This window comes from Pseudophryne corroboree, chromosome 10 (assembly GCF_028390025.1).
Source record: "Pseudophryne corroboree isolate aPseCor3 chromosome 10, aPseCor3.hap2, whole genome shotgun sequence".
Taxonomy (NCBI): Eukaryota; Metazoa; Chordata; class Amphibia; order Anura; family Myobatrachidae; genus Pseudophryne; species Pseudophryne corroboree.
In genome coordinates this window covers 298,479,387-298,498,291 of record NC_086453.1, presented here as the reverse complement: position 1 = coordinate 298,498,291, position 18,905 = coordinate 298,479,387, and positions in this window count along the sequence as shown.

Here is an 18,905-nt window from a genome sequence, read left to right as displayed (position 1 = left end):
TATATACTTTATAGACATACTAAGTATTTGCCTAGGGCCATTGCTGTTCATGGGGCTATTTTGTGCTAAGTGAATTATTTTGATTTCGGTAGGGATTCAGTTCTGAATGACGCCCGCTAAGTGCCTCTGGAACGGTTGGTTGAAGACACCTCCTCACCAATATCTATGCTTATTTCCCCTTGGACCCCAGAGTGGTGTGTAGGGAAGTAACCCTAGATTGTCCACCATAATAGATGGTAATGTGCGCGGCCGGACATCACGTGGGATTGTACATGTTCATGTACTTATAACTTTTCTTTTTCTGCTATGTGAACTCCCCTACAACCTATTTTTTCTCCATACAAAAAAACCTGCGGAAGAGGCAGCGGGTGTAGGAGGACTGAGTATGCACAGTTAGTCATTTTGGGGTATGCCTGAAGCCTCGCCAGCCATAGTCTGAGCGCTTAGAGAATTGTGTCTGCCATTGTGATGCTGAGCTGGTGCAGAGCTATTTCCATTTTAACACAAGTTGTGCGTACAATGGGGGTAATTCCAAGTGGATCGCAGCAGGAAATTTTTTAGCAGTAGGGCAAAACCATGTGCACTGCAGGGGGGGGGGGGGGGGCAGATATAACATTTGCAGAGAGAGTTAGATTTGGGTGGGTTATATTGTTTCTGTGCAGGGTAAATACTGGCTGCTTTATTTTTACACTGCAAATTAGATTGCAGATTGAACTCACCACACCCAAATCTATCTCTCTCTCTCTGCACATGTTATATCTGCCCTCCCCTGCAGTGCACATGGTTTTGCCCAACTGCTAAAAAATTTCCTGCTGCGATCAACTTGGAATTACCCCCAATAACAGCTGTTACAAGATACCACCATATAATTATTCTTTGTGTTACTCTAGCAGGTGTGGTGTATTGGCTCTTATTTGCATGCACTTACCGGCTGTGTTCCTACCTTCCTGCCTCTTCTATAGTCTCCATGGTAAATAGCCGAAGCATAGTTATATACTGTCCCCTTATCTTGTGGCATCCTGCAATTTAAGCTGCACACGTACAGCTCCCAAAGTTGCCTGAATAAGCTTCAGTGAAATGAGCGCAGGGTGCAACAATATGCACCTAACAGGTTGTCCCTACACCATCACAGCCAGAGGAAACTGACTCATATTGGGCGCTTGCTGTAATGCTGCAAGCCTAGCACTAGCCCTCCGTGTGGACCCGGAATGACACTACAAGTAGAGAGCAGCTTGGAACTCAAACCGTAAATGCATACTGATAAGACTGAATAAATGACCCACTGTGCAATTACTGTCGTTGTGTGCACTGAAATGTTTGAACACCACTCTGGCAGATTTGCAGAAAAGTTATGGTTAATCCATAGAAGCCAATATAAGACTCTTATATATGGGTACCGATTGCGGCATCCGCTGTGTGTGTCGCTGAGAGTACCTCCACTGTGCTGCCAATCAGAAAGTGTCCATACATACACATTTACCATTGTTCTGAATGTTCTTGGAATGTTAGGAGCACCCTCAATAGGGTTGCTTAGTGCCCGCGTGTATAAAACCTGAATCTAATTTTTGCAGCGGGGTACACTGGTATTCCACAGGGAATAACATCGGGGTGTAGAGTTGGATCTTGATCCGAGGCACCAACAGGCTAAAGCTTTGACTGTACCCAGGATGCACTGCACCACCTCCTCTATAACCCTGCATCCAGGCACTGGAGCTCAGTTTGTAAGTTGGTGTCTGCAGAGCAGGCAGCTAACAGGTGGGGCTGCGCTAGGCAGCCCTGAAAAGAACATTTTTAGAAGACTTCAAGAGCCACAGCACTGTTTATGTCAGTCTGACATTTTGTACTGCGACTCCATCACCTCCCCCAGCAGCGCTGCATACTCCCTCGACCTGGTTCTCGGGTACTTGCAGCGGAGACGCACCAGACTTCAGGCACACACCGCTGACGATCTCCTGGATCACGTAGCTGCATGACAGGGAGGAGGTAAGAGGGTCCTCCAGGTGGGACCCGCTGCTAAATCGCGCTCCCAGGAGACTGATCGCGCCGCTGGCGTGGACACTGTACTGCACAGGGACCCCACTATATCCACCAGGGCAGGGAGCACAGGTCGCATTTACTAAAATCCGTTTACAATAGGCTCCATAGTTACCGGTGGTGAAGTCCAGCAGAGGAGATAAGGCGCTGACCTGTAGCCCCTCCCCCAGCTCCGGGTGCCATGTACTGCTGGTATTCCCGCCCTGGAGCTGCATCTCTCTCTCCCTCACTCCCTGACAGAGATTTTGGCGCCATCTTCACTACTAGCTGGGCTGATGTCCGGGACTGCAGGGCTCTGTCTCCTCTGTAAAGCCGCCCGTCTCATCAGCTCTGTGCTTTTACAGACACTTAAGTATTCTACATGTCATTTTAGACAGTGTTAGTTAAGAACAAGTGTACTGCTATATGAATATTTGGTACAAGTATTCTGTGATATACATCCAGTAGTTACTGTGCATTGTTATATCTATACTCATACATAGTTATATGTAATTTACGAGTCCAGTGCAGTTTTATTGTTTATATGTAATAACTTCTGCATTGTACCTGTGACTGAGTGTGCCTGTAGCTGTTGTCTGGGATTCCATTCTCCTATATCACATATTGATATCACTATATTCTGACCCTGAAGGGCTAGGTGTGTCAGGGTCTCATATATATATCCGGCACTCACACATAACCCAACCTGCTCCGGTGCTCAAATTGAGGAATATACACAGGTCCAAAAAAGTAAACGGCACTCGGAGACAACATTAGTGGCAAGCAGAAAAATATATTGTCCAAGTCAACGTTTCGGGGCACGTAGCCCCGTCGTTAGGACTACACAAAACTGTACCTATTATTTGTGTAGTCCTGACGACGGGGCTACGTGCCCCAAAACGTTGACTTGACTTAGACAATATATTTTTCTGCTTGCCACTAATGTTGTCTCCGAGTGCCGTTTACTTTTCTGGCCGTGTGTGTGTGTGTGTGTGTGTGTGTGTGTGTGTGTGTGTGTGTGTGTGTGTATATATATATATATATATATATATATATAGTGTTACACAGAATATACAATTTGGTAGTTTTACTGTGTGTTTCAGTCACCTCATATCGCTTAAATCCTCTGTTTTGTGTGCTGTGCTTACTGTCACATAACATAGGTTTTTTTTGCAGATATTGTGTTTGTCTGGCTATATTGTACAGTTACGCCCTACGGCTACATTTACTATAATGTCTGCTACACAGGGCGGGAAATCCGCGGACGCTTCTGCACCCTGCAGTACTGGCGCCACGGATTTACCTGAGGGGGAAGTTTTAGCTGCTGGTTCAGGCATTGAGTGCCATACACCCAGTCTACCTGCAGTACCTGTGGCCAATCAAGACCTACCTTGGGCAGCGTTCTCAAGTATGCTGAGTACACTTGTGACACGTCTTGCGCCCCCTGTGGGACCTCCTGTTCCATTGCAGCCACATATTGTCCCTGTAGTTAGTCCGCCCTGGGCGGATACTCTGTCTACCCAGTTACAACAATTAAATCAAACCTTGGTTAGACGAAAGTCTAGCCCCCGCCCCTCTGGGGCCAAGGGGTCATCTAAAAGGGCCATTTCTTCCTCACAATCCACTAATATTTCGGATAATTCTTCTGATGTGGATGAGGAATATATTGATCCATCAGACACTGATACAGCTGCTTCTGATGAGGAATCTACAACCCAGGTTGATGTTCCTGACCTGATGGAGGCTATTAAGTTAATTCTTCAAATAGATGATGACGTTGAGCCTACTACTGTGTCTAAGAAACCTGAGAAGTTCAAAAGTTAGAAGGTTGCTAAGGTAGTCTTTCCACATTCTGACCACTTAATTGACATACGTCAGGACTCCTGGTCATCGCCAGGAAAGAAATTTTCCCTGTCTAAAAAGATGCTAGCTCATTATCCTATCCCTGCGGAGTTGAGTAACAAGTGGGAAACTCCACTGCCGGTGGACTCTCATGTCACCCGTCTTGTGGTGTCATCTACTCTGCCTGTCACCACTGTCACCTCATTGAAAGAACCGACAGATAAGCGTGTGGAGGGATGCCTGAAGTCTATTTACTCCCTCTATGGTGCTGTACATAGACCCACTATGGCAGCCTCCTGGGCTGCGAAAGGTATTGAAGCATGGGTTCAGGCAATTGAAGATGAGCTGCCTCAGGATTTTTCTGACACTGCCAGACAATATGTGTCTTATATTACCACAGCCTCCCACTATATTCAAGAGGCGGCCGCTGATGCAGGTGTAATGGACCTTCTTGGGCGGCCGGCCGGTCGTGGTGCGTCCGCTGAACAATTGTGCAAGGCGGCTACGTGGTCCTCAGTGAACACGTTCATCAGGTTCTATGCCTTTGATACTTCCGCCTCCCAGCTTGCTTCCTTTGGACGCCGGGTTCTTGTACCCACTACAGTGCGTCCCCTCCCATGAGGAACTGCTTTAGGACATTCCCAATGTTATTCCCTGTGGAATACCAGTGTACCCCACTGCAGAAAAGGAGATTTATGGTAGACTTATCATAGTAAAATCTCTTTCTGCGAGGTACACTGGATTCCACAGGGCTCCCACCCTGACGCACTTAGCTTCTTTGGGTTTGTATGGCATTAGCAGCTAGTCCCTTCTCCTGTCGTGAGAATGTGGTTCTATGTGACTAACATCTACCGTCTCTTTTGCCTGCTACTGCTTTGGACTGGTTAACGAAACTGAGCTCCAGTGCCTGGAGGCGGGGTTATAGAGGAGGTGGTGCAGTGCATCCTGGGAACAGTCAAAGCTTTAGCCTGTTGGTGCCTCGGATCAAGATCCAACTCTACACCCCGATGTTATTCCCTGTGGAATCCAGTGTACCTCGTAGAAAGAGATTTAACTATGGTAAGTCTACCATAGATCTCCTTTTCAAAGTAAAGTGTCAGATTAGTGGTTATTACAGATGGTGGACCTGGTATTAAATATTGAATCGGGTCTACAGACCGACAATTTAGAATTTTAGAAATTTGAGCTCTTTTTAATTGCAAACGTTAAACATGTTAGTGTCTGATGTTAAAATTTAATTTTATTAATTAAAAATATGATGTAACTAGATTAAAAAATGACTTTGATTCAGCAAACATATTTAGTGGCTATCAAATCGATGACATTCGATCCAATTTTGTACCAGCTCAAAATTTTCAAGTATCTCTGGTAACTACTCCTTTCACCACCTTTTCTGCACATTTTTAGGTGGTACTCTTTCCATAAATGTCCCCAGTGAAAATAAGTAAAGGAAGATGTACACATGAAAAGAAAAAGTAGTTAATGTTTTCCGTAAAATATTTTATGTAGTATTAAGTAGTCACATTTAAAGAGCAGTAGCCCCTCCATTATATTCCCATTCTGCAGTATATAGTGCATCCATCATCCACGCACCAGCTACACATCCAATCAAATCACTTGGACACAGTGACTAAAGCATTAAGGGGTGGTATCCTCTTAGCCCCAATGCCGCTTTGGACAATCAAAATGGCTGGATATCGCGATGTATGACCGATGTTCATTATTGTGGTATCCAATTAGAGGACGTTTTGATCGACAGAAATTGGACCCGTGATCGCACAAAAACACATGGGATCGGGTACAAGTCCCCGATCCCATGTGTTATCGCGGCCCCTTATCACGGATTATGCTTCGACTGCTTGAGGCAGGTTGGGACACATCAATCAATGCATTTTGCATGCAATACATCCCGCCAGTCATCACAAGCCTAACAGCATTTGTTAATGTCGCATGCTTGAACATGCCAAACGGCAGCTCTCCCATTAAGAGCCGTCCTTTGCGATAGAAGGAATTCTGGGTTTGGGACTCTTGAGTACTTTTGTGCATGTGTCCAGTCACGCATGCACCACAAGGAGTGCTGGGAGGGATCCATCTCAGGAGAAACACAAAAAGAAGCCCATAGGCATCTACTGTATAGTGTAATGCCACTGACGATGGCGTTGCCCACCACATCCAAGCCCCGGAATGTATCTCATTCCAGAACTTGGTGCATATGAGAAAAGCACCCATACCTCAGAAAACGGCATTTTAGCTTTGATGCATCTCCTCCCTAGTCTAAGTTATATCACAGTACATCAATTGAGTGTAGAGTTGGATCTTGGCTTTAACAATAAGCAACCAATGAATCCCACCCAATATTCAAATGCCTAAAATATTCTGGTATGGAAGTGCTCTCAAGTGGAGTGGCCGCATGGCACATTTAAAGATATACACACAGTATTACAACAGAATGTATGGCCATGCCCTCTGTTATTATAACACGCCCACCACACTACAATTCATTAGTAAACAGATCCCAGTTACACCAGTATGCAGAGAGAAGTTACTTACCCAACTGCTGCAGTTGATTGGTTATATACATTAACTCCGCCTCCTGTGCAAGCAACTAGCTCTGTGATTGGCAGCGTAGCTAACAGAATTTGCACATCTAACCACAAGAGGAATGATCGTGACGATTTGCAATCATACGTAATACTAACTGTTGCATCCATGATTGCCGTATTTACCCTGGAACAAGCATACACTATTGTAATAAAACATCTCGAGGTGGGATCCAGTCACCATACCAGCAGTCGGGATGACGGCAGTTGGAATGGCGGCGACAGAATCCCAACACTAGCCAGGAGACCGGCACCGGAACTCCAACATAGATCAAAATGCCAGCAACAGAATCCCAAATGCCTGCATCCCGATCGCAAGTATACCGGGCCGGGTTAGGGTCAGGCTGCTGGGCGTTGGGGGGTGGTTAGGTTTAGGCTATGGGAGGACTGTTAGGGTTAGGCTGCGGGGAGGGTGGGTTGGGGTTAGGCACTTCCGGCAAGGGTAAGGATTAGGCTGCGGTGGGAGATTAGGGTCAGCCTGTGGAAGGGTTAGGGGGATAGGGGTTAGTGTTAGTATACTTACTGAACAGGTGGTGGTATTCTGACCACCGGCTTCCCAAGCGCCTGGATCCTGATTCCATCATCTCCTGGCAGCCCAGTCCATATGTCAGTGGCACGGTTTGGCAATAAGAGGGAAAAGGTACATTCTATAACTACAACAAAATATGGCCTTCACAGGTGTTGCTTTGGGAAGAGAAATGAAGTTAACTCTAAGTGGGGAGGGGGGGGGGGGGTTCTTTTTCATTTATTGGCCGCTGACTTTTCTCTAGTGCTATAGAAGTATTTAGTGATATTTTCAGCTTCTCTGCTTTGAATCAGAACTATTTTATAATTCCCATATATCTTATTACACATTAGTAAGGATTTATATCAGAAAATGTCCTCTTCATAGGAGTTTTTAAATATTGTATATAAAAATATAATGGATATATGTTTATTGTTAGACATTAGAGAATGTCACATGTGTCGGGTGTACAATTTTCTTTTTTTAAATATTTTGAATAGAAGATATGGTAAAACACATATATATATATATTAAAATGTTTGGTATATAAAATAATACACAGATGCCATACTCATTGTCACTGCCATGTTGCATGTTTGTCCTGTTTTCTTCTAGCAATGTTTGGGATCTATAAATATATATAAAATACACACAGAGATACATATATAAAGATATATATTGTATAAATACAAAGAAAATAAATCTATAGTATGTTTTCAAAAATATAATGCACTGTGTATGTTTGTTATAACTGCGTGAATGTGTCTTGTGTTCACCAATGTCATTTGTGTTAAAAAAAAACAACTTTAAATTCAGACCCTACTTTTTACATAAATCCCATCCCCCCTCTATAGCTTCTATTTCACCTACGGTCTGTATCGTTTGCCCAAGTTGAACTTTGTATCCAAAATCCCTAATTTATTCCATGCTGCTCTCCTATATACTCCTCCGAGTGTGATTTTAATGTGGTTGATGCTCCTCTTTTGTGTCATTTCCTCAGCACAGGACTAGGGAATGTCAATTAGAGCCACTGTACCAGGAGGTGGAGTGGACTGTTGGGTCGGAGGCCTCAGGGACCTGGCAGTTCGAATAGCAAGTCACAGTGAGATATTACCTGATTGAGAGATTAAAACTAATGCATGGGTGACTACGACTTTTTGTGGAGTTTGATAATATGCAAATGCTACATGTGTACTAGTGTGCGCATGGCTGCGCAAGGCCTGAAACGGACACTTTCAAACCCAAAGACAGCGCAACTCCAGTGGTTCTTAGCTCTCTACCATCGGGACCATTGCATGCACTAGCTTATAGCAGACTCAGGGCCTTATTCAGGTTTGTTAGCAAGCCAAAAAAGCACACTAATGGATAAAACCATGTAGCACTGCAGGTGGGGCAGATATAACATGTGCAGAGAGAGTTAGATTTGGGTGAGGTGTGTTCAAACTGAAATCTAAATTGCAGTGTAAAAATAAAGCAGCCAGTATTTACCCTGCATAGAATCAATATAACCCGCCCAAATCTAATGCTTCCTGCACATGTTACATCTGCCCCACCTGCAGTGCAACATGTCAGTAGGGATTGCAAGGTTTACAGTGCAAAGTATTCACAGCGCTTCACTTTTTCCACATTTTGTTATGTTACAGCCTTATTCAAAAATTGAATAAATTTTAATTTTCCCTCAAAATTATACACACAATACCCCATAATTACAATGTAAAAAAAGTTTTTTTGATATTTTTGCAAATTTATTAAAAATAAAAAACTAAGAAATCACAAGTACATAAGTATTCACAGCCTTTTCTCAATACTTTGTTGATGCACCTTTGGCAGCAATTACAGCCTCAAGTCTTTTTGCATATGATGCCACAAGCTTGGCACACCTATCTTTGGGCAGTTTTGCACATTCTTTTTTGCAGCACCTCTCAAGCTCCATCAGGTTGAATGGGAAGCGTCGGTGCACAGCCATTTTCATATCTCTCCAGAAATGTTCAATCAGATTCAAGTCTGGGCTCTGGCTGGGCCACTCGAAGACATTCACAGGGTTGTCCTGAAGCCACTCTTTTGATATCTTGGCTGTGTGCTTGGGGTCATTGTCCTGCTGAAAGATGAACCGTAGCCCAAGTCTGAGGTCAAGAGCGCTCGGGAGCAGGTTTTCATCCAGGATGTCTCTGTACATTGCTGCATTCTTCTTTCCCTCTATACTGACAAGTCTCCCAGTTTCTGCCGCTGAAAAACATCCCCACAGCATGATGCTGCCACCACTATGATTCACTGTAGGGATGGTATTGGCCTGGTGATGAGCGGTGCCTGGTTTTCTCCAAACATGACGCCTGGCATTCACGCCAAAGAGTTCAATCTTTGTCTCATCAGACCAGAGAATTTTGTTTCTCATAATCTGAGAGTCCTTCAGGTGTATTTTAGCAAACTCCAGGCAGGCTGCCATGTGCATTTTACTAAGGATGGGAATAGGTCTTGCCACTCTACCATACAGGCGTGATTGGTGGAATGCTGCAGAGATGGTTGTCCTTCTGGAAGGTTCTCCTCTCTCCGCAGAGGGATGTTGTAGCTCTGACACAGTGACCATCGGGTTCTTGGTCACCTCCCTGACTAGGGTACTTCTCCCCTGATCGCTCAGTTTAGACAGCCGGCCAGTTCTAGGAAGAGTCATGGTGGTTACGTTCTTCCATTTATGGATGATTGAGATCACTGTGCTCATTGGGGCCTTCAAAGCAGCAGATATTTTTCTGTACCCTTCCCCAGAATAAAAGAGGACAGTGATCATTTATATAACTTACATTCCTAGGGGAATTTGGTAACTGTTCACTAGGATCCAGTGCTATAATAGCTACTGTAGGATACGGTCCTTAGGTCGACACTCAATAGGTTGACCACTATAGGTCGACATGCATTAGGTCGAAACCTGCAAAATGTCAACATGGCAAAGGTAGACATATGAAAAGGTTGACATGAGTTTTTTACTTTTTTTTATTTTTTTTTACTTTTTTGTACGATCCACGTGGACTATGATTGGGAATAGTAACCTGTGCCAAGCGCAGCGAGGCGCCCTGCCCTAAGCTCGCGAGCCATGCAAGAGGACACAATGCACTGATTTGGGTTTCTGGTCACTTTACGAAGAAAACAACACTAAAAAAACTCACGTCGACCTTTTCCATATTGACATGCCGACCATGTCGGCCTTTTCCGTGTGTCGACCTACTGCCTGTCGACCTAATGAGTGTCAACCTAAATAGGTTCGACCTAACAAACCCATTCCATAATAGCTACCGGTGCATAGAGTACAGTGTTTTGCGCTCTGCCTTGCTTGCCTCCCTCTGTGTATGCAGTAGGTGCACTTGTTAATACTGTACATGTATCCTCATACACTGTGGCTCTAGTTGCGGCAAATAGTCTCTCTCAACAGATCTGGGGAGACTCTGCTGCGCCAATAGTCTTTATCGCTGCAACTGTGCATCTTATTTGCATAAATAAAACAACTGGGAGGGACAAAACTACACTGCTAGATTACACATCTGTGTGCGACTGAGTCTGACTCTGTATACAAAGTGCGTAGAAGCAGTCGCTGCTTTTTCTCACGCCAAGTTCCACCTATGACTTTGTACGTGTGTAAAACAAATTCCCGTGCAGTGCAAGTCGCAGCCCGGCCTCTTTAGTACACTGTGAGTGTTGTTTCACAATAAGGCGCATAATGAACAAGACGGTACACTACACCCCTCCGGGCGTCTCATGCCTTATGGATACTAGGTTTATTCGGACACATCTGTACATACAAAGTTAATACACATTACAGATCAGGGAGTTTTTTATAGTTTATTTGCGTTCTGCACCAATGCTACCTCGTTTTCCTATGCTACAAATGCCATTCTGTTAGTTTACATCCGCCATGATACGTATTATCAAGGTGTATACACATAAAAACACCAATCTAACGTGACTATATGAAAGCTACTCTTTAAAACCAAAACAGGTTCAATAATACGTGATCTTACACCATGGGCTGATTACAAAGGCTTTGTGAGCGCAGCGCTTTTATTTAGATGGAGCAAAAATGTTTCTAATCTACTTTTTAATAGTCATGGACCATTTTATTTGCCCAAACACTGATAGTGGAGGCAGCCGTGCTATGGGCTATTGTGTAATCTGTTCTCTACGAACCTGTGACAACACTAAGACATCTTTGTGAACCACAAGACCACTGAAGAGATTGTCTAACTGCAAAGTACAGACCAAGGGGTGGATTTACTAAATCATTAAGTGAGTTGCCCATAGCAACCACTGAAATTCTGTATTTCTGCAGCGGGGTACACTTGGATTCCACAGGGAATAACATTGGGGTGTAGAGTTGGATCTTGATCTGAGGCACCAACAGGCTAAAAGCTTTGACTGTTCCCAGGATGCACCACACCGCCTCCTCTATAACCCCGTCTCCGTGCACAGGAGCTCAGTTTGTAAGTTGGTGCCTGCATAGCATGTCACTAACGGGGGGGCTACGTTAGACAGCCTTGAAGAAAAGAAGAATAAAGCTTTATTGAAGATACTTCTTGGGCAGCAGCACTTTTTATGTCCAGGGGACATACTGTGCTGCGGCTCCATCACCTCTCCACTGTGGCGCTGTATACTCCCGCGGCCTGGTTCCCGAGTACTTACAGCGGAGACGCACCGGTATTCTGGCACACCGCCGCTGCACATCTCCAGGATCGCGTGGCTGCAGGACATGGGGAGGAGGTTAAGAGGGTCCCCCAGGTGGGACCCGTCGGGCTAAATCGCAATCCCGCACGGTCTCCGGGAGACGGACCTCGCGGCTGGTGTGGACACTATACGGCTCAGGGACCCCACTATATCCACCATGGCAGCCAGAGCGCAGGGCGGTTTTCTTGAAAAACCGTTTGATAAAGGCTCCATAAGTACCGATGGTGAAGTCCAGCGTGAGGGGATAAGGCGCTGACCTGTAGTTTTAAGGGAGACATCCTTTTTGGAGAAGATCTAAACAAGATTATGACTGACTTAGCCTCTGCGAAGGCTGTTTAGATTTGGGCTTACCTAATACTACTCCTTCTGCTCCGAAAGCCAAAAGTACTACTTTTCATTCCTTTCGGACTTCAGGTAAATCGAAGGGTCAGGTGTACTCGAGACAGCCTCATGCTTCTAAGACCAGTAAGCCCAAATCGCCCGTCAACCTGCTTCCAAACAGGACAAGCCTGCAGCATGACGGGACGGGACTCCCCCTGGGGGACCCCAGGGTGGGAAGCTGACTTCTGCAGTTCACCCAGGTCTGGTTAAGGACCACTTCAGACGCGTGGGTGCAGGAAGATGTCTCTAATGGGTACGATGCCTTCTTCAAGAGACATTCCCCTCGCCAGTTCTGCACAACGGTCATCCCATCGGACCCGTTGAAGGAGCAAGCTCTACACTTGGTTGTACAATCCCTCCTGGAGACAGGAGTGGTGGTGCTGGTGTCTATCTCTCAAAAAGGAAGGGGCTACTACTCAACCCTGTTTCTAGTTCCGAAACCCAATGGGTCTTTCCGGCCTATCCTCGACCTCAAGTCACTGAACAAATTTGTGAGAGTTTCCAAGTTCCGTATGGAAACACTGCGCTCCATTGTACTGAACATGGAACCTGGTGACTGCATGGTGTCCCTGGATATACAGGATGCTTACCTGCATATACCTATTGCCATTTCACATCAGCAATATCTACGGTTTGCTATTGGCAACCTTCATTATCAATTCAGTGCTCTGCCGTTTGGACTAACCACGGCCCCTCAGATTTTCACCAAGGTCATGGCCGTGATGACAGCTCATCTCCGTCAACAGGGAATCAGGATCTTGCCGTATCTGGACGACCTGCTGATCCTGGCAAGCTCCCAAGATGTCCTCCTGAGTCATCTCCAGCTGACGGTGCAATTCCTCACAGCCCACAGGTGGCTGATCAATTGGAAAAAGTCCTCCATGGTCCCTGCGCGGCGCATGGTGCACCTGGGGGCTCTACTGGATACACACAGCCAGAGGCTGTTTCTGTCTCCGGAGAAGGTCCTAAGGCTTCAGGACAGGTTCAGATACTTCCTCTCTCGCCCAAGACTGTCCCTTCACTCGGCGATGCAAGTACTAGGCATGATGGTGTCGTCTTTCGACATGGTGGAGTATGCTCAATTCCATTCTCGTCCTCTCCAAAGGTTAAGCCTCTCCAAGTGGGACGGTCTACCTCAGCGAATCAGGTCTCAAATGATATTCCTGACTCCGGAGGTCCACTTGTCTCTAGCCTGGTGGCTCCAGGACCAACAGTTGAGCAGGGGCCGTCCTTCTGGATTCCTCACTGGGTCCTCTTGACTACGGATGCCAGTCTGAGGGGCTGGGGCGTGGTGTTCGAGCAACATTCTCTTCAGGGTCATTGGACCAAGGAGGAGTCTCTCCTCCCAATCAACATTCTGGAACTGTGGGAAGTGTTCAATGCATTGACGCTGACCCTGCCTCTGATAAGAAACAGGCCTGTTCAAGTACAATCAGACAACGCAACCACTGTGGCTTACATAAATCATCAACGCGGCACTCAAAGCCGCACTGCAACGATGGAAGTGTCAAGAATTCTTCGTTGGGCGGAACGTCATCTGCCAGCAATATCGGCAGTGTTCATTCCAGGTGTCCTCAACTGGGAAGCGGATTTCCTCAGTTATCAGGACGTATACGCTGGAGAATGGAGCCTTCATCTGGAGGTCTTTCAACTCCTAGTGGACAAGTGGGGCCTACCAGATGTAGACCTGATCGCGTCTCGACAAATCACAAGGTTCCGGTCTTCGGATCAATGACAAGGGATCCACAAGCAGCGTTCGTGGACGCACTAGCAATTCCATGGGACTTTCAACTGCCGTACATGTTCCCTCCAGTGTCTCTCCTGCCCAGGGTACTGCGGAAGTTCAAGTAAGAAGGAGGAATCCTGCTTCTGGTCTCTCTGACGTGGCCCAGACGGCATTGGTTCTCAAACCTGCAGAGTCTATCGATGGAATGTCCTCTACTTCTTCCTCAATGCCCAGACCTCCTCGTTCAGGGCCCCTGTGTCTACCCAGACCTGGCCAGACTGGCTTTGACGGCATGGCTCTTGAAGCATCAGTCCTGAGGGCCAAAGGATTCTCTGAGGCAGTCATCCAAAATATGCTGAAGGCTCGTAAACCAGCTTCGGCTCAAATTTACTACAGGGTCTGGAACTCTTACTTCACCTGTTGTGCTGCTAAGAACTACGATGTCTGTAAGTTCAGAACTTCATGGCTTCTGGCTTTTCTGCAACAAGGCCTGGACTTATGCCTTCATCTGGCCTCCCTCAAGGTTCATATTTCTGCCTGGTCTGTGAGGTTTCAGAGGAAGATTGCGTATATTCCTGACGTTCATACCTTCACTCAGGGTGTTTTGCAGATACAACCTCCCTATGTCCCTCCTGTGGCTTCATGGGATCTGTTTGTTGTTCTTAATGCCCTGCAAGAGTCTCCATTTGAACCTGTTGAGACTGTGGACCTGAAATGGCTTATGCTTAAGGTCCTGTTTCTCTTGGTTAGTGCCTCTACTAGGAGGGTGTCGGACCTAGGCACCTTGTCCTGTCGTCCACCCTTTCTGATATCTCACCGTGACCGGGCAGTTCTTCGAACTCGCCCTGGTTATTTGCCTAAGGTGGTGTCATCTTTCCACCTTAACCAAGAGATTGTGGTCCCTGCCTTTGGGGGTCATTCCGAGTTGATCGTAGCGCATGTCAGTCCGGCCCAACCTCGCAGAAGTGCAAAGGCATCGCACAGCGGCGATGCCTTTGCACTTCAGGAGTAACTCCCGGCCAGCATAGCTTTAGCGAGCTGGCCGGGAGCTACTCCTCGCTCCCTGGCCCGCAGCGGCTGCGTATGACGTCACGCAGCCACTGCGGGGCGCCCCCTGTTCAGCCGCCGTTTCGTAGGCATGTCCGGCCAACACAGGCGTGGCCGGACTGCGCCTACGAAACGGCGGGCAAACGCCGCCGTTTCGCCCCCTCCCGCCCATCGATCGCCTCTGCCTGTCAATCAGGCAGAGGCGATCGCTGCCCTGCCACGGCCGCCGGCCGTCCCACATGCACAGGCGCACAAAGGTGCCGGCGGATGCGCAGCAGGGACCCGTTTGCTCTGCTGCGTGAAAGCGCAGCGAGCGAACGGGTCAGAATGACCCCCAATATCTCTTCTGGTTTGTCCTCCAAAGAGCGGTCTTTGGATGTGGTACGGGCTCTCCGTATATATGTGGAGAGGACTGCCTCTACCAGGAGGTCAGATTCCCTCTTCGTACTGTTTGGTTTTCACAAACGTGGCTGGCCTGCAAACAAGCAAACCTTGGCCAGATGGATTAGAATGGTGATTGCACAAGCTTATGCGCAGGCTGGTCTCCCAGCTCCTGTTGCTATCAAGGCCCATTCTACTCGGTCTGTTGGACCTTCTTGGGTGGCCCGCCGTGGCGCATCCGCTGAATTGTGCAAGGCAGCTACGTGGTCCTCTGTGAACACGTTCATCAGGTTCTATGCCTTTGATACTTCCGCCTCCCAGGATGCTTCCCAGCGCCGTTTCTAGAGAGGAGGGGACCCGTGTGCAGACTCCGTGTGTGGGCCCCCTCCTCTCCTGTAGCCATCACCGCCGCTGTCCGCGCTGAGACGCTGAGAGTCTACTGCGCATGCGCAGGACTCCGAAAAATGGCCGCTGTGCCATTTTTTCTGAGTCCTGCACATGCGCTATAGGCTCTGGCACTGTGCCAGAGTCTCTAGCGCTCAGTGCGCTAGCAGTGGCGGTGACGGCTACAGAAGAAGAGGGGGCCCACACACCTCACCGTTGGACACCGGAAATATAAGTATAGAGAAAATGGGTGCAGTGTGGGCCCCCTCTGGACTCAGAGGCCTTGTTCACCGCACACACTGCACCCATTATAGATACACCAGTGATGCTTCCTTTGGACTCCGGGTTCTTGTGCCCGCTAGAGTGCGTCCCCTCCCATGAGGAACTGCTTTAAGACATCCCCGATGTTATTCCCTGTGGAATCCCAGTGTACCCCGCCGCAGAAAAGGAGAGTTATGGAAAGACTTACCATGGTTAAATCTCTTTCTGCGAGGTACACTGGATTCCACAGGGCGCCCACCCTGATGCACTTAGCTTCTTTGGGTTGGTATGGAAATAGCCGCTGGTCCCTTCTCCTGTTGTGAGAATGTGGTTCTGTGTGAATAACATCTACCGTCTCTTTACCTGCTGCTGCATTGTACTGGTTAACAAAACGGAGCTCCTGTGCACGGAGGCGGGGTTATAGAGGAGACGGTGCGGTGCATCCTGGGAACAGTCAAAGCTTTTAGCCTGTTGGTGCCTTGGATCAAGATCCAACTCTACACCCCGATGTTATTCCCTGTGGAATCCAGTGTACCTCGCAGAAGAGATTTAACCATGGTAAGTCTTACCATAAATCTCCTTATTTCCTAGAATGCAATAGAGAAATTATAGCAGTGATCTAATTGGTTGCTATGAGCAACATAGACACTTTTTTTTTTTTTTTTTAAGAAGCTTTACTAAATCTACTCCCTAATCTCATCAGGGGATGATGGAATGATGGGAATGACGTTCCACTCCGGTGCAGTGGGAAGCACAGAAAAAAAATCCTGTCACTCAAATCAGGACTTTTATAAATATGAAATAACTAGCATTTCGTGCTTTACTATTCATACTTTTTTTCCCTAGATCCACGCTATTGTATCCATTATTTAAGAGTTGCATGGTAGTACCTTAAGCTGTAGGCATATTCTGTAGAAAATGAATCAGAATCAGTTTTATTGTTCAAGTATACAAACATACACAAGGAATTAGTTTACAGCTTGCCATAATTTCAAAATTATTCACATACAGTACTGTAAAAACAACATAACTTACAATATAAAAAATACATTAATAAAATCAATAACCAATAAGCATCCTGCCAAAATGCTAATAATACAATGTTATTACACATACCGTACACCCCCCTCTATCGCAAACTCAACTGTTTAACACAGTGACCGCCTGTGGAAAGAAACTATTCCTATTTTTAGAAGTTCTAACATTCCGTGATCTATAACGCCTACCATAGGGAAGTAATTGAAGTCGTGACCAGGATGGGAATAGGTCTGCTACGATATTGCTCACCCGCTTCCTCACTTTTACCAAATATAATTCTTGAACACATGGTAGGCCGACCTCCAATAATTTATTTCTGCAGACCTAACTACCCGTTGGAGTCTATCCTTATCAAGTTGAGTAGCTGAACCAAACCACACCACTATCGATGTGCAAAGAATGGATTGGATAATTGCTGAATAAACAAGAATCAAGAATCTCTGAGGTAAGTTAAGCTTCCTAAGCTGCCGCAAAAAGTACAAACTCTGCTGTGCCTTCCTCACAATGGCATCAATGTTGGACACCCACCTTAGGTCACAAGAAATTACAGAACCCAGAAATATAAAGGTATCCACAACGGAAACCACACTGTCAGCCATAGTGAGAGGAGACATCACAGGAGGAACCCACCGGAAGTCCACTTTCATCTCCACTGTTTTAGATGGATTTAACTCCAAATAATTCCGACTGCACCAAAAGGCCAACTGTTCCACCTCGCTTCTATAAACAGACTCCTCACCAGGGCCGTAACTACGTGTGTGCCAAGTGGGCCTGGCACACAGCGCAGTTGCCCTGAGGGCGCAAGGCCAGCGGCATGTAATGAGTCAAATTGACTCATTACATGCCGCCTCTGCTGTGTGCGCCGCTGTGGAGGGAGAAGAGAGCAGCGCCGGGCAGCGGAGAAGGAGGAGGAGGGAGGGGGACTGGAGCCGCAGCAGCGCTATTTCATTGGTAGTAAGCGCCGCTGCAGCTGTCCCCTCTCCTTCTGTATTGGCTGCCCGGCGCTGCTGTGGATGCTGGGATGTGGTTCCTCCATCCCAGCATCCACAGCAGCGCCGGGCAGCCAATACGGAAGGAGAGGGGACAGCTGCAGCGGCGCTTACTACCAATGAAATAGCGCTGCTGTGGCTCCAGTCCCCCTCCCTCCTCCTCCTTGTCCGATGCCTGCACCGAGGGAGCTGCCAGCACGAGGAGCCTGACTGCCAGCAGGGAGATGTATATCTCTCCCTCTCTCTCTCTCTTTCTCTCTCAGGGGGACACCGTCTGCCATAATGTGTAAAAAGGGGGACTGGCTGCCGCAATGTGTAAAAAGGGGTACACCGTCTGCCGTAATATGTAAAAAGGGGGCCTGGCTGCCACAATGTGTAAAAAGGGGTACTGGCTGCCGTAATGTGTAAAAAGGGGTACTGGCTGCCGCAATGTGTAAAAAGGGGGACTGGCTGCCGTAATGTGTAAAAAAGGGGACTGGCTGCCGCAATGTGCAAAAAGGGGGACACCGTCTGCCGTAATATGTAAAAAGGGGGCCTGGCTGCTGCAATGTGTAAAAAGGGGGACTGGCTGCCGTAATGTGTAAAAAGGGGGACGCTGGGTGCTGCAATGTGTATAAAGGGGGACTGGCTGCCGCAATGTGCAAAAAGGGGGACACCGTCTGCCGTAATATGTAAAAAGGGGGCCTGGCTGCCGCAATGTGTAAAAAGGGGGACTGGCTGCCGTAATGTGCAAAAAGGGGGACGCTGTCTGCCGTAATGTTAAAAAAAGGGATGCTGTCTGCTGTAATGTGTAAAAAAGGGGGACGCTGTCTGTCGTAATGTGTAAAAAAGGGGACGCTGTCTGCCGTAATGTGTAAAAAGGGGACACTGTCTGCCATAATGTGTAAAAAGGGGGATTGTCTGTGTAAAAAGGGGTCGCTGTCTGCCGTAATGTGTAAAAAGGGGGACTGTCTGCTGTAATGTGTAAAAAGGGGGACGCTGTCTGCTGTAATGTATAAAAGGGGCTCTACCTGGTGTAGTGGCGCTACTGT